Source organism: Helianthus annuus, chromosome 9, assembly GCF_002127325.2.
Source record: "Helianthus annuus cultivar XRQ/B chromosome 9, HanXRQr2.0-SUNRISE, whole genome shotgun sequence".
Lineage (NCBI taxonomy): Eukaryota > Viridiplantae > Streptophyta > Magnoliopsida > Asterales > Asteraceae > Helianthus > Helianthus annuus.
Window position 1 is genome coordinate 170,508,524 of NC_035441.2, and position 18,114 is coordinate 170,526,637.

Sequence of the window (18,114 nt, forward strand, 5' to 3'; positions counted from 1 at the left end):
AACAGATCTGAACCATCCAAATTCTAGATCAACGGTTTGTGTTGATTACAATTAAAAACCCTAGAATTAAAAGATATAATTATACAACCAGGGGTAATAAAGTATATGTGCTATTTGTGGACCCCACTAAATCTCCGAACTATCAGATTGTTCCCCTTTTTACGTCCGTATCCAACTACAACTCTTCCTTCCTAATTCATTCATCGTTATCTGTGCTAATTAAATATAAAAAGAAATAAACTTCTATGAATCACAATTTATTCAATCATCCATCGTTGTTATCTGATCGACCGAGAAAGAACAAGGATACGAAGAGTGTGCTGATCGGCTAGAAGAGGTCGATTAGATCGAGAAAAGCTTCAATCTGGTAAGCATTTATCTCCAACTGTTCATCTTCTTTTTTCTAATTTTTAGGGTTTTTTGGGGGGCGAAGTTGAAGGGTGCTGGTAGTTGTTGAGGGAGATGTTCACGGCCGGCGGGGATGGTGCTGACTGTTCATGTTGATGATATTTTTGCCGGAGATGTGTGATATTGTTCACGGGTGCTGGTTGTTCTTGTTCAAAAAGGTGGTGCTGACTGTTCTTGTTCACGGATATGGTGCTGATATTGGTCACATCGATTGTGCTGACTGTTCTTGTTGATGTGTGTTGAAAGTGTGCTGATTATTGTTGCTTGTTCGTGCCATTGTGCTGACTGTTCTTGTTGAAAGTGTGCTGATTATTGTTGCTTGTTCGTGCCATTGTGCTGACTGTTCTTGTTGATGTGTGTTGAAAGTGTGCTGATTATTGTTGCCTGCGAAGATGAAGATCTCTGGAAAATTTCAAATTTTGATTTGAAATATTGCATGAATATAGGGGATAATTAAAATTTAGAATTAATTAAATACAAAAAGTCTTGTGGGTAAAGTCTAAAATACCCTTGTCTAATTTTTTTAATGAATGACACATGTCTAATAGTGGTTGGTTCTTATAGTTCTTACTAATATTAAGGTTTGTATTTGATCCCATCTCTATCTATCTATACTTTCTATAAAAGGAGAAATCCCAATAACATAAGAAAAGCTGATGTATCAGCAGGAGAGGCTGTCCAACAAAGCTTTTCTTATGTCATTAATTATTACATCATAAAGTCTAATATATAAATCACTTTAAAATACATTTAATTTAATTTCAAACCACTGGCTTGTGTTTTCAAATGTTAAAGGTCTGGCACACATTCCAAAGGGCAAATCACTGCCCATCTATAAGAAAGTAGCAGATGGTTCCTTTGGCAAACGTATACCTTAGCAGTGGTTTTGAAATTGCGGGTAATTTGAAATTCAAAATGTATGGAGATATGTAATTTTCAATTAATGCATGTCACTCACTCACTCACTTCTGTCAATCATCTTCTTATATAATATGATTTATATTCTCATTTCACTCTTCATATTTACATACTCGTGTTCTATTCTTTTGTATTTTTAAACCACATTTCTAATGTGTCTCTCCCTCAAATCCCTTCTTCTCAATACTTGACATTTGTTCATAAAGGATAAGAGAAAACTGAAACTCTCTCTGACCTACTTTCAGAACAAATTTTAGGGATATGTGGTTTGCCTTGATCATGGTAATGTGATATATATAATTATGTTTGTTTTTGTTTTTGATTTTTACTAAAGTTTTGTTATCTGAGTTATGACTAAATGATGATTGTGAATGATCTGCTGCAAATGATGATGATGATGATGATTGTTCTACGGTTGTTTCCAACATCATTGTTGCAACATCATTTAAAGTATGTTTTTTTTTTTTTGCTACTCCAATTTTGAAATTTTGAATTTTTAATTTTGAAGTGATATACTCTAATTCTCGCTTTATATTTCAGTCTAATCACAGTTGTTTGTAATTCATACAATCTGCTGTGAGTTATTATAGGTTTGTATTAAAAGAAGCATAAAGTTAAATTAAACACAAAGAAAGATTATTAAATGTACATTTAAAATAATTTTTGCTTACGACCAAATGATGATTATATATAACTTTGGGCAGATGATGATGATGTAGAACCCGCAGTAGTTCCTACTAAACGCAAGAAAGGATCTGCTATTGCTGTAAGATAAGATTTTATCTTACTAGAGTAATGGTCTTTCCTGCCTTTTTGGTATTAAAAGAAGCATAAAGTTTGGTTTAAACAGCTCTTTATGAAGAAAGTTAAGGATCAAGTATATGAGGACAGGGCTACTCTTCAACAGCTGAAGAAGTGTTTTCATGTACTGCATCTTGGTCTGCTCATGAGAGATCAGGTTTCTAGAAGCCTGATGTTGATGCATTCAGTACTTACATGGAGTTCATGGCGATTGTCGAAGATATATATTGATGGAGTTTAAAGCTAAAAGCACTAAATTTTTGCTGTTAGGTTCGGTACTTTTGATGTAGAAGTGAAATTGTCTCTGAGTTTAATTAGATTATGTTGATGTTGTATCAATTTCTGTTAGTGTATAGATCTGTCAAAGTTAAAGTTTGCCAAAAGAGCACTAAATTTTTGATGTTAGGTTCGTAAATTTCTTGGTGTTGTTGTTAGATTTTAAAGTTTCGTTGTAATTTTAAGCTGAATAAGTATTATTATATAATTTTTAACATCATCTGATTATTGCAGATCGGTACTTTTGATGTAGAAGTGAAATTGTCTCTGAGTTTAATTAGATTATGTTGATGTTGTATCGATTTATGTTAGTGTGTAGATCTGTCAAAGTTAAAGTTTATCAAAAGAGAACATCTGCTCTAAATCATCATCTGCCCAACTAACGGCTGTTTGACTTGCTACTGTTGCCAACACCTGTTGTTGCCTAATAGAGCTTTTCGAAGAATTTCCTCCTCTCAATTGCCGAACATCTGTTGTTGCCAACATCTGTTTGACTTGCTACTGTTGCGAACATGTGAGGCTTTAACAGATGTTCGCAATATCTTTGTATTCCAAATGAATAGATTTTTTTTATCTCAGTTATGACTAAATGATGATTGCTGATGTGTCAATTTTTTATCTGAGATTTTTTATCTGAGTTAAAATACATTTAATTTCAAACTACTGCTCTATATTTAAATGTCAAAAGTCTGGCCCACATTCAAGAGTGCACACTACTGCCCATAGCGAAGAAAGTATAACTTAGCAGATGTTTCCTTTGGCAAACATATACCATAGCAGTGGTTTTGAAATTGCCGGTAATTTCAAATTCAAAATGCCTGGGGATATGTACTTTGCAATTAATGCACGTCACTCAATCAGTTCTGTCTTATGGTAAAGGCGTCTTATAGGTAAATGAAGAGGTTAATTGTAATTATAATAACGTGTTTAATTTTATATTTTTCCCATGGAAATGTATTAAAAGCCTAACGAATGTCGCATCATATTCTTTCGTCTGACGATGTATTTAGTCATAATCGCCTTCATTGGGTATATAAAATACATTGGGCAGAGGTTTTGATCATTATCGTTTTCATCCATCTACTCAATCAACTTCAAAAGTTTTTTGTTTATCAATATCATTACAATTTCTTTTACTTTCAAAGACGCATTGGTTCACTGCAAAATGGAAAAATTTGGGTTTCAAGTGATTGTTTACAAGATTTTCACAAGGCTCTTTGCAGAAGATATTGGCTGTTTCAAATGTCTTTCCAAGAATTTTTATAGGGAATTGTCAAGTCATGGATTTCAGATGATGCATGTTCTCCGAAGTGGAGATTCAGTACAAAAGAAACTACTCTCCTTTAAAGACATGTCAATTGTCGTTGACAACGTAGTTGCTGGTAATTTGGATGTTGTTAGAAGCAAAACCTTAAGTTTTCCTAACAATGTCCACCCTAGCTTCTTACGTATTCTATCGTCATTTAATGGTTTGTTGTTAGTTTGCAATGAAGGGATTTGCTGTGAGCTGATTCTTTGGAATACAAATACCAGGCGCTATAAGGTTTTGTCTGATGACTACTTCAATTACAATCATGATCGAAACTCTGATAATGGTGGAATTTATTTTGATCAGTTCAATGATCTGAAAGTGCTGAACATCAGATGTTACCGTAATGTAACTGTTGCTCGTGTTTACTCATGACGTTATGAGTCATGGAGAACAATAAATTTCGGTAGCGTAAACAATTATGGTTCAAGTGGTTATTCATGGTCTACAGGAGTTTATGCTGATAAAACCATATATTTTATGGTTTCAAATTATTGGTATCCACTAGGTGAGAGGAACATCGTTGCTTTTGATGTTCTAAGTGAGACTTTTAGAATGCTTCATTTTCCAGAGAGTATTGGAGTCAATCCTTGCCAAGGGCATTTTTTAACCATCGCAAAGAGGCTGCATTTGATTGCTATTGGAAAGTCTGCTGAGCTAACTGCTGATTTGCTCAGATATGAAGAAGAAGGCTGGATGAAGGTGTTTGTTTTCAATAATCCTCATGTAGTTGATTATGTAGATAGGCGCCGAAGGACTAATATAATTAAAGAAAACAAGTGGCTGATAACAAGCATCTGGGGGGATATGATTGAAGTTGATCTGAGCAACGAACTTCTGAAATACCTCCAACATGTTGACAACTACAATGGTCCGAAAGGAGCTTTACTTATCGGGACTACTATTTCACCAATTGATTAGGAATTAGTATACTGTATTTTATTGAATGTTGTTTGCTGTTTTGACAATTGTAGTTTTTATATAATTAGTTGTGTTAAAATTATTAACCATGTTTGTTGTTTAAACTAAGTAAATGAATATTTTTGTTTGAGAGTGTAAAATCTTGTAATATTGGCAAAGGTATGTTTATATGATCAAAGCTCTGTTATTGGAAACATATATTTGAAAATAAAACAGTGGTTGATACATCTGTTGACTTGGGTCAACAGATGGATGAACTTTGTATGTTGTTTCGTCCATTGATTTGGAATTAGTATGCTGTATTCTATTGAGAAAACTGTGGTTGAAACCACTGTTTGGTTAAAATGGTGGTTTAAAACCACTGTTGGGTAAAACTAGTGTTTTGTGGAGGTTGAAGGGGATTGAAACGACTGTTGGGTTAAAATAATGTTTTTTTTGGAGAAGGAACATGGTTGAACCAATGTTTATATAATGACTGTTGTTGAAGCTCAGTGTTTTAATCCACTGATAGGCTATCCACTGATAGTTATAGTCAGCTACTTTTTTCATTTTCAGCACTGTAAACTACTGATATTGATTCATCAGTGGTTTCCTAACAACTGTCATCCATTATTCATCAGAGGTTGTCACGTGGACAGCACTTAGCCGTCAGATCTTTTGTAACCGCTGCCACGTCAGCATTCACTTTTTCCACCTATAAAACCCTGATCAAAACCCCAAACAGGGTTTTGACTGTCGAGTTGAATTCAAAATTCCTTTCAAAAGCAGTTTTCACCAAATTCTCTCAAATCACTCATCTTCTTCCTTTGTTCTTAACTACCTTTGATTTATCATGGATCTTCCATTCAAAACCCGTCATAACTACGTGTGTACACTTGCAAAAACAAGTCAAAACACAGGTTTTCATTCCGTGATTGATGCACTTTCATCTTCAAAGTACAAAAATTTGTTGACCTGCAATGAAACCATCTACCTGGATACCCAACGAGAGTTCTTGAAAAATGCAAAACTTGAAACTAAGGACAAAAAGACCTTAGCTATTACATCATCAATAAGGGGAATTCCAGTGGTTATCACACCTCAAACCATTTCAGAGGTTTTTGAAATCAATGATCTTACAGGTAAAAGCTCTTTCCCAAAAACAGAATACCAAACTGATTTCATTGAGAGAGGGTATGAAGAAGAAATGAAAAAGGATACTTTACAAAAGGGCAGTTTTCCACCTGCTCCGCGGTTTTTATTCCATACCCTCCTCATGTGTGTGTCAAATAAAACAACAGGTTTTAATGAAATACCATTGAAAATCCAACACCTAGGCTATGCTATCATGGCTGAAGAAAATCTTAACTACTCTCAGGAGATTTTCAATGATATGGTTAACCATGTTAATAAAAAATCATTTTCATTGTTTCCAAGGTTTTTAATCTTCAAAAGAAATTTTCAAAGGATAATGCACATGTGCTTATCCAAGGAAATCCTTTTCAAATAAACAGTCTAACTTCTGAAACATTCACAAGGCTGTCAAAACCTTCAAAAACACAAACAGAGGTACCTGAGCAGAATTTAGCAGCAACAACTGCTTCTGGTGATCACAGAAGCACAACCCCTGGTGTGAAACCCACACCAAAAATCACCAAAAAGACCAAAAGAAAACTATCCAAAAGCCCCCCAAACCCACCAAAAAGGTGACTCTGGAAGATGAGATCCCAGAGGTAACACCTGTGACAACACAAAAGTCACCTGAAACCACTGCTGCTACTTCCTCACAGCAGATGGAAGAAAGATCTCAACCTGAGCCTAAAACTCCTCCTGCATCCTCTCAAAAGGATCAGGTTGTATCAACAGGGACACCACAATATGAAGGAATGGATTCACTTGAATCTATCTTCGACAGGCCAGTTCTCGGAGCAAATTCTCTTTCTACCCTATCTTCACTGCACAACGCCCACTATCAATAATACCTCTGTTGGATGCACTTGATATAGCCTAGATAAAAATCAGTTCTTCTCAATCACCTCTCAATGAGAATATACCACAACAAGTGACTGAGTCTGGTGTCTCTATCTCTGCTAACCCACCAACAGTTGAGGAGGCAACACTGCAGGAATTACAAGTAATTCCTGTCAGTAGTTCAAGTGGAGCAGCTACTACAGGTGTTAAACCCACTGGTTTACACCTGGACAGTAGTTTCATTAGTGAGACTCCCTTGAGGGCAATTTCTTCTTTGGGAACCATAGTGTCCACTGGTGTGTTTCCATTATACACTGGTGACCTTAAAATGGTAAGCTCTGCTGAAGAAAGAAGTCCCCAGTACCGAGAACAAGGGGCATCAGTGGATGATTTTTGGGAAACTTTTCCTAAGTCAACCACTCATACAACCACCACTGTTGGGAAATCAGATGATCCCATTAACTTGGGTGATGGTTTAAAATACAAATAATTGACGGAGAGGGTTGATAAACTTGACACATCTGTTACAGAAATCAAAACTATGCTGCAACAGTTGTTACAAGCTCAAAATGCTACACCCACTGCTACACCATCTGCAACATCTGCTCCATTCGCTGCTGAGCTATGGCATCCGTTTCAACCTCTGCTTCACGAACAAAGACAATATGCAAATCAACAGCATGAAGTTCAACTTCAAATGGTCAGAAATGTCATGGAAGCTAGGTACAAAGATACTGAAGCATATATCAAAGCCATTAAAGCTCATCTGGTTCAAACTACTGGCACTGCTCCTCCTTCAATCATCTATGTTGAAAATCCTGATGATGTCAAAAAGGGGGAGAAAACTAATGGGAAGAAGGGAAAAGAAGATGGTTTATACATGCCACCAGAACGAATGTCCAAACTTGTGGTAGAAATCCCAAGGCCAGATGGTTCCAAAAAGGTTGATGAGACTCAAAATACATGTGTTGCATTAAAGGCAAACATGAAAGAGTCAATGGAAATAAAAGGGTCTAAAAGGTTTGAGGAGGAGAAGAAAGTTTTGATGGAAAAAGAAGACCAGGGTACTTCTAAACCTAAAAGAAGATAGCCTACCAGAAAAGTAAGCCAACCCAAAACCACACCTTCCAAAACCACCAAACAAACTCCTCAAATCCCTAAAAGTTCCTCTCATCAAACCTCCAAACCAACAGATGTTAAAACACCTGTTGTATCAACAGTTGTTGGTACTTCAGTTGTTTCAACCGATGTTATCTCAACAACTGCATCACTACTACATCAACCCACACTCAATCCGCTGCCATACCAAAAACAATATCACCACCACAAAAACTACCTGCCAAAAAGCAGAAAAAAACAGTTGACACATCAACTGTAGTGACAACATTGGTTGAAACGCCAGTTGTTTCAACAGCTGTTAGTCAGATACCCACTACTTCAATCACTGCCACTCAACCCATAAATACACCACCAACTTCTCCAAAGCACAAAAGGAAAAGGATAACAAACATTGTACTGGAAGATGACACTTCCCCAACTCTAACATCTACACAACCACTGTCCATTGTCACCATTCCAAACCCTGTTCCATTATCTTCAGTTCAATCCTTCAATCAAAACACTGCCATTGTCCCTGCAGGAGTACAATATCCTCTAGATCTTCCAGCAGTCAGGGAGGAAATCAAATCCGTCTACTCTGAAGATGATCCTGAAAAGAGGAAACTCCCATCTGTTCAAGGTTATCCTTTGCCAAGAAATATATAAGAATATCTCAAAAAATGGCCTAACAAGCAGAGGATATATCTAAAAGAGACACAGGGGGAAAAGTCTGACAAAGAGATTCAAAGAAATTATCAATACCTGCTCACCAAAGTTAGAACTTTATAGCAGTTCTCAAAAGTCCTTTGTCAGAAATTATCATAAAAAGATGATGAAAGCATGAGAAATGACTATCTTGAATACATCATGGCATACAAGAAGTACATGGCAGAAAAGTATCAATACAAAGAATGGACCATCAGTGAACTGCAAGAGGAGACAGGCAGAATTCAAAAGATGATTCAAGACAAGGTAAAGCAAACTCCTCCAGTTTGGGCCAATTACAAGAAAAATGTACTAGAAAGGACCTTGAAACTGAAAAGAATGAAAGAAGAGCTGATAACTGCTGATTATGGGTCAAGGAACCAGGTTACAAGGTGGACAGAAGAAAAGGTGTTAGCTACCTACAAAAGGTTGGAAGAGTTAAGGAAGAGAGATCCCACTGCTCCTAAAAAGCCTGATTATCTGGAAGCAGTGGTTCCAGTCAAACAACAAAAGTTGCCAATCAGGAGACCCACTGCTCCACATGCTACCATCCTTTATCAAAGAAGGAAAGAAAAGCAGATGGATGAATTAACAAAAGAAGACATGGCTCAAGAAGAATACATAATCAAAATGGTTCTTCAGACACTTATTGAAGAAAATCAAGACTCAGCACAATCTAAACTTTAAGTTTTTATACTCTAAACTTTAAGTATTTACCGACTGACTTATTTATTTTATTTATAAGTCTATATAAATATAACTATACTCATCATTTATATTTGTTATGCATGGTTTTCTAAGAAACGACCCGTGTTTGCACACGGGTCTTACCGCTAGTACTATCTATATATATATAACTATATAAAGCATTTCCCTAGGACTAAGATGTAATTTCCTCCCCAAATTTTAAGATGGCAGCCCAATAGTCATGCATTTTTCTATAATTTCCCTCAATTCAATGTATGTAGCCTATATGATTCTTGGACAATTAACTATTCATCCATCCAACAGTCGGTGTACATTGAAGACACGAATTGATGAAAGTGTAAATTGAAGACGTCTATTGAGTTCAAGTAGGCCAGATTAAATGCCAGTTTCAGATTGCATTCAGCTGTCTCGCCTACCATCTCTGTTAATCCTCTCGTATTCTCGTAATTCGATCAATATAAGCTTTTTTCCTTTCTCTCTCTCTCTCTCACGAAAACTCTCTATCTCTCTCACGATCAATATAAGCTTCTCATCATAATCTTCAAGCTTTTGAAGACTTAATCGAGTTTGATCAATTGAGTTTTGTTCATTCGATTTATGAAACCATCTGGTGTAATTCTCAGTAGTTACCGGCCATTGAAATCTCCAATCGAATGTCCGATCAGTTTCAAATCCCCTCCTTTTTATGTCACCAATGCTCATTCGGGAGACCCAATTTGGTACTACGATGATCTTGAATTCAGTTTCAAATCCCCTCTTTTTTATGTCACCAATGCTCATTCGGGAGACCCAATTTGGTACTGCAATGATCTTGAGTTCAAGTAGGCCAGATTCTCTTAACATCATTTGCATATTAACACCTAACTGGGTTTGTTTTTTTTTTAATTCTTTCATGCACTCAATTAGGTTGAATTACTCTTGAGTTTTTTAGGTTTACATGTTTGCTGCTTTCATATCTTCAATGTGGTTCTGTATCATGTGAAATCAACACAAGTTACTATGACTTCCACATTTTTGTTTTATTGATTGATACGTAGGCGCTAGGTTCCACGGTAAAAGTAATGATGGCTAATTATATGATTGTAATTTCGCAACTGAATATAGGTTCTGGTGGGTTTCGATAACTCCAGCAAGTGCCATGGCTTAAGATATGCGCTGCATGTGCTGTTTCTGGCCGGATCTAGGGTCGCTGAGTTCGGATCAATTTTTTGGTGACAAGATCCCGACGAACAAGGTAATATCAAATGAGTTTGATTTTTCTTTCCTTTTTTGTAGGGTCTGATGAGGGTGTATACGCGTGGATTGTGGCTAATTATGCTCTCGGAACTCTTGGAGGCGATCCTCATGAAACAACCTGGATAATTGAACTTGGTGGTTCTTTTGCTCAGGTTTTTCTTCTTCTGTTATGTTTATATTTGAAATCATACTTTATTTTTGTTGTGACTATGTAACTCTTGTTCATGATTTTTTTATGATGTTGTCTTGGTTTTAAAATGCGCGCATAACGTGTGATGCGCATGGTTCGCTGATGCTCTGCGATTACATGATGCTAGGATGATGCGCTTTAAATCGCATAATGCGCTTCTGAAATCGACCACTGTACATTGTAGAGTAAAATATTGTACAAGGAGCTTGTTTAAAGTGCTTAATAAGCTTGTACAATGAGCTGATGAAGTTGTTAAGTGAGTTCCTATCTAGATTACTTGTACCTTTTGCATAGACTACTTGTACACAGATTGAACTTCTTTGATGGTATTAGGGCTATTTTTTGTATTTATTTATTTTAATCTCAAAATCTTTAGTGTTTAAAGTTAACAAGTTAAAATCATGTCTATAAATAATAATTTTTTAAATAACAAACGCCTCACAAACGTGATGCGCGGCTTTTGAGATCAAAATGCATCGGAGCACATCGCGCATTTTAAAACCAAGGATGTTGTAGTACATTGTGAAAGAACATATAGAATAACTGTTGATTCATCTGCTATTAAGCTTTTTCATCCACGAATGTATTGTAATTAAAAAAGGTGTAAGTGTATGAATTACTTGTGGCTAAGAATCATTGCATCAAAAATCTCAAGTAACCTTTTTCTCAAATGAGTCTACCTACCACTTTACTATTCACAAGCGGTTAAATTTGGAAACGTCAGTTACAATCTTTACAGTCACAGCTTGCTCGAGTTTGGTCAGGTAAAATCCCAAAAATACCCTCAAGACATACCTTTTTTTGCAGAATGTTCCATTTGACTTGGTTCGTGGGTCAAACTTGGTAAAAGTTTCAAACGTGGGTAGGTACAAACACAATTTAGTAACCGAGAATATTTTTAATTATTATTTATCAAAAACTCAAAACAACTGATTATTTCATTTGTTTGTCGTGTTGACAGGTGCCGCTTCTCCATTGGTCTTGGATGGGGTTGTCTTCAGTCAAAATGGCAATGAACTAAAGGTATGCAACATAGAACCCCCCCCCCCCACACACACACACACGTCTGTCCAGAATTCATAAAATTAATGGCTAAAGTTTACGTTTCTGTTGTGCTTAATTTAGTTTAGGCTTCATCTAATTTGTGTTCGCTGTGTGGTTGTTGCCACTGTGAACCGCGTTTGACTGTTTGGTACCCAAAATAATAACTTTTTAATCGGCCCGTCCTTACCCGAACCAAAATAATCTTTATTTAAGCCGGCCCGTTCTTACCCGAACCACAATAATATTTTTTAAAGTCCCCATTCTGACTCAAACCCGTCCTGGCCCGATCCAAACCAAACTAATAATTTTCAAATCGCCTATTCTTTTCTGAACTCAGCTGACCCGAACCTGCCCTGACCTGTTCACTTAAACATAATAAGTGGCAATGGCTGCGGTTCAAGTAGTGATGTTGTGTTCACTTCTCTACTATGTCGTTAATGCACCAGGGGTGATATACATTGTCTCAGTTGTGATGGGATCGTGTTACGGTGCCCATTTGGCCATTGTGCTGTGTCAGAACTATTCGGGCTAAAGAGTTTTGGTGCGTTGTATAACTTTCTTACACTTGCTAGCCCGGCTGGTTCACTAATCTTCTCCGGTGTCATTGCTAACGCCATTTATGACTATGAAGCCAAGATTCAAAGTGCTACAAACCTTAACACGCTCACAGATGGCGAAGCATTGACGTGCTATGGAACCATATGCTACTCCATCACTTGCGGAATCTTGTCAGTTCTTTGTCTCATAGCATTTGTCTTGAGTATGATTGTGGTGTATAGGACTAAGAGAGTCTATGCAAAACTTTACGGGAATTCTTGAAGTTAGATCGCGCTCTCGGACTATACCGTGGTTGTATCATGTGTGTTAGGCTCATAGATTTAAGGTTTGGTAAAGATGGAGCCATTTAGAGTATTGATTATTCGGTACACTGCTAAATTATGTTTTTTTTTTGGTCGTGCTACAAATTTGGTACAGCAGTTTTATTTCTAGAATGGACAATATGTACTACTTATGCGTTTTGTGATGGATGTTATATACAGATGGTGTTTTGTTGAGATTGGTTATTCTTTAAGGGAAATGATAAATTAGAATTCATGGTTGAACATTGCCAAACTCAGGTTAAACTTGAAATTCGACTTGAGATCTAAGCCTTTAACTTCAAGTTCAGTCATGACAAAGTGATCAATACTTTTGAGTTCTCTACTCGGTTATCATCATTATATATTTCACTCTTACACTTGTTTATCATGATCGGTGCTTTCGGGCTATGTTAAATTATGATTTTCATTATCGGCTATTATTTATGTGTTTGTTGTCAACGTTAATTTATGTACGCTGGTGCATGTTAATGTTCAATCGATGCTATCGGTGCATTTTTGCTGTGGAGTTCTACTTAAGTAACTTGATAGGCTAGAAGCGACCCGTTTGGAACTAAGGGCACTAAATAACTTGGATTTAATAACTTAGGGCACTAAATAACTTGGATTTAATAACTGAGGGCACTATATGTATGACTGGAATGGGATTTGCGGCCGTGTATTGTCGACACCGCTGCAACGCGCGGGTTCCCCACTAGTATAATAAAAGAGACCATTTTTTGGACACTTGTCATCATATTAGGTTATGTCTTATGGATAATTATTATTTTAGTTTAATCTCTTCTAATTAATTATAGATAATCTTCCTACTAAATATTATTTAGTTTAGTTATTAGTTTTATATTTATCTATTTACTTCAAATTCAAACTTAGTTATCTAATTTGATATTAGAGTAAATCACGATTTTGGTCCCTGTGGTTATATCACTTTTACCCTTTTAGCCCAAAAAGGAATTTTTTAACATTTGAGCCCTCAACGTCTTTTTTTCTAACCCTTTTGGACCCCAATGTTATTTTTTCTAACCCTTTTAGCCCCTATAAGTAAATGGATGAGGTTAGTGTTTGGGGCCAAAAGGATTAGAAAAAAGACGTTGAAGGCTCAGATGTTAAAAAATCGTATCGAGTATTATCCATTAGTATATTGAAAGATATGACTTTTCAATTATTGGTATATAAAATTAGATTTATTAAACCCGTGTAATACACATAGTTTTTTAAAGATATACCTTCTTTTATTATTTACTATACAAAATTACATTTATTCGGCCCGTGTAATACGTGAGACTTTTTAAGATATAACTTTTTATTATTTGATATATAAAATTAGATTTATTCAATTCGTACAATACACGGGGTTTTTTAAGGATATATATTTTTTATTATTTAGTATAGAAAATTACATTTATTCAACCATGTAATACACATATTTCTAAAGATGTAGCTTTTTTGTTATTTGGTATATAAAATTACATTTATTCAACCCGTGTAATAAATGAGGTTTTTAAAGATGTATTATTTTATTATTTGGTAAACAATATTACATTTATTCAACTCGTGTAATACACATGGTTTTAAAGATATACCTTTTTTATTTGGTATATAAATTTATATTTATTCAACCCGTACAATATGGTTCTTATAGATATAACTTTTTATTATTTAATATATAAAATTATATTTATTCAACCCGTGTAATAAAGGAGGTTTTTAAAGATACATTGTTTTATTATTTAGTATATAAAATTCATTTATTCGACCTGTGTAATACACGGGGTTATAACCTAGTTATTATTATATATTATTATTATTATTATTATTATTATTATTATTATTATTATTATTATTATTATTATTATTATTATAATATCAATACAAAGTCCCCATAAATAGAGTTTTAATATTTTTTTAATATTGTTTGTTTTTTGAACTTTCACTATTTTATTAACATATTTGTTTTTTAATTTGGTATGTTTTTTCCCTTTTATAACTATTAAGATACTTATCTTTATATAATTTTGAGTATGTTGTTGTGATGTGCCAATATTTATCTTTGTTTCAATACATTTTTTTTTTGAAATCGAGTTGTGAGTGGTAAAGCATAAGTAATCCGAAATACAAACGTAACTGTTATCAAAGCTAACTCACATTAGTTTTTCATAGAGATTTTGCATTTTTTTTCCTTTTATAACTATTAAGATACGATAATTTATATAATTTTGAGTATCTTGTTATAACTTGCCTATATTTATCTCTATCTCGATACAATTTTTTTTTTCGAAATTGAGTTGTGAGTGGCAAAACATAAGTAATCGAAGTACAAACGTACATGTTATCAAGGCTAACTCACATTAAGTTTTTTATATATAAATTGATGTTACCATTTTCATTATTCTAATAATATACTGTAATGCTTTATAAAGTTCCGAATACATGCGACGTGTTTTTTTGTCTTCGTTTCTGTAACACCCCAAAATTTCATAATTGATTATTTGAATGTTTAAATGTTTTATATGATTAGTTAAGTTATAAATAAATAAAGAAAGTTTAAAAAGTTAAAAAATATACAAAAATGACAACATAAGCAACTTGAGGGGCTGAACATGTAAAATATGATAATAAGCATTAGAAAAATAAAAACCCAGTAGTGTTTGGTGGGTGTGTGCGTCGCGAGCAGAGGGCAGAGAAAGGAGAAAACTCTTCTCCTTCAATTGAACTCAAGAATTCAGCAATTGGTGATGGTTTTAAACACAAAATTGAATGCATGAGCTTAGTTACTCCGTAAACTAAGTGATTTGAACATAAGGTAAGTTAAATTTTATATCTTGATGCATTTTGATAAAGTGGGTTTTAATCAATCCGTGAAATTATATGAAATTTGACTTGTTTATGAGTTAGAATCATCAAATAGAAGATGTTTTATGCTTAAAATTGATTGGATTGTAGGTTTAAGTAGAAACCCATTTGTCATAGTAGTATGATGATTATGTAGATGAATAATTAGAGAAATTTTTATGAACAAATGTATGTGTACTAGAATATTGATAGTTTATTATGTAGAAGGATGGATGAATTATGCAAAGATAATTGATTGAATGAATTGTGAAGTTTACTAGTGAAATTGTGCATAGGACACATGTACATAATGCATAAAATGTTGTACGCACACTATGTGTTTGATGAAATGCCTTAATGACGAACTAAGTAGTATTGAATGAAATATGAACTAATGTTTTGCATAAGGAAATTACGGAAATTGATATATTGTCAATCGTGATATTAAATACGAATGGTACGTGAATGTAAGTGTTATGTGAACAAATGACATAATCTAAATAAGAACGGATTATGTGTAGGATCGAAAGAAGAAGGAGCAAGTTCTGGGATACAACAAAAGGCTCAAGAACGAGGTAAGTTCATTACTTACAAGTTTATTTAATATTGGTAGTTGTAAATTAGTATCATCAAAACTATGAATATTGTTAGAGTATGTTCCTTTGTATACTAGTCATTTAATAGAAGACATTTTGTATTTTGAATGAGAAAGCGAAAGTAAGGTTCCGTATTGATTCTTGTCGAACGGGTCAATTGGGATTTGATTGAGAATGTGTAAGATAAGGTTTCATGATAACCCATTATGAATGGGTTACTTAGAAGGGAATGGGAATGTCAAAGAATGGTATTGTGCCGAACCGTTTCTAAACGAGTTGTTCGGTACTAAGGAAAAAGAATGACAATAGAAAGTATTGTAATATGATACCGTTGGCTATGTGTGACAATCCGAGAATTCAAGGTCCTTTCCATACACATCACTGATTTCTTAACCCTGTTTTACAATTTGATTCTTGTGTTTGTTTGGTGGTTATATGTGTGGTGTTTAATATAATTAAACATAGTTTAATTAAGATTTAATATAAAATTCTTCGTCACATGTAGCCTCGACGAAAAATGGGATCCTTCGCCATCACCAACCCCGACGAAGAACGGGATTCTTCGTCGAAGAGGGTTTTTCGTCGGAAAAGGGCTTTGGCCCAGTTCTCCTTCTTGGCCCAACCCATTAATACTTTTATATGTGCCACTTATAAGAATGTGTATACATTCTTTTTCTGAATCATTTGCAAACCCTAGCCCTCATAACCGACGGCAGCCTCCTTCCCCCTCTCATGCGAAGCTCTACCCTATCGTCCAAGCATAACTCTCTCACTTTACACCGACTGGTTAGTATGTTATCCATAGTTTCGATTCGGGTTGATTTGATTTCCTCTGATTTCATGTGGTTGTGTTTGATTATTAGAGCATGAGATATTGTTTATGATTTAGTGGCATAAAGAATTCTGTAAATTTTGTATGTTAGAAAATGTTGATTTTGATAACTAGAATCGTATGAATCTTGGGTACTGATGATTAGATGATAACGATAAATGAACAACATGAATTTACGATTAAATGCTGTTAAGTGATGATTGGTAATTTAGTGATGATTAGGGTTGCATACTAATGATTGAAATCATTATATTGATGATCTGATTAGGATGTTTAGGGTTGTTGATCGAGTAGATTAATTGTTATTGATTGAATGTTGAATGTGTACATGATTAAACCGATGAAAATGATGAACAGTGATTAAGATTGATATGAACATCATAATGTAACCGTTGTTTGATCCTTTGATTTTGTTGAATATGTGTAACTGATGTTATATGGCCAAGGATCTGTTAACTGACTTCGATGAAACATTGATGATGTTTTGTCATAAGTAACCCGGCGAAAAATGTATGTTTCGTCACTAGTAGTCACGACGAAAAATGTATGTTTTGTCACTATTAGTCACGACGAAAAATGTATGTTTCGTTACTGTTGGTCACGACGAAATATGTTTCATCACTGTTAGTCCCGACGAAGAATGCATAGTTCGTCACCTCCCATATCGACGAAGGTTGATCCTTCGTCGCTAGTATATTCCGCTGTAAGGGTTATGGATGGAACAGTAGAAAGATATGATGTGTGTAATGTTGGATGTTTGTGTTTACAAATGTTAATTGTAGTATGAAAACAATACTGACCAAGTATGGACAAATCTGACTTGCCTGGAATGGTTAGAACATTCATCTGATGATGTGTTGAGTTGTGATAATCACATTGGATATGGTCTTGCATGAGAATTGGGTAGTGATACATGCCATACAATGATTTTTATGATAAAAGCAATCTGTGAACCAATACGTGACTTACTGTGTGCAAATATGTGACTTGATTGATTGTGAAACTGATATTGTTTGGTAACCACGGTAGGGTTTGGGTTGACCAACTTGGACGGGTAATTTAACATACCGAGCAAATCAAAGGTGAGTTCATTCTTCTTGAGCATGCGTCCCGGTGGGTGGGACAGTCATTGGGTATCCCTGAGAGGGATAGGTTTTTGGGTAAATCAATTGGGTATTCCTGAGAGGAATACGTCTTGTGGGTAAAATCGGGAATGTTGGATAATATACTCATCCTATCACCTTTAGGTCCCATCTTGTTTGTTACCTGAGAGGTAACGGAGTATTAGTTGGTAGCGCTGTCTAGGTTTGGCACCCTCACCCCGTACCTAAGAGGACGGGTGTGAACTAATGACTCAGTCATGCCCAATGCTTTGATAGGAGCATTGGGGAACGGGCAAAATAAATCTGGAT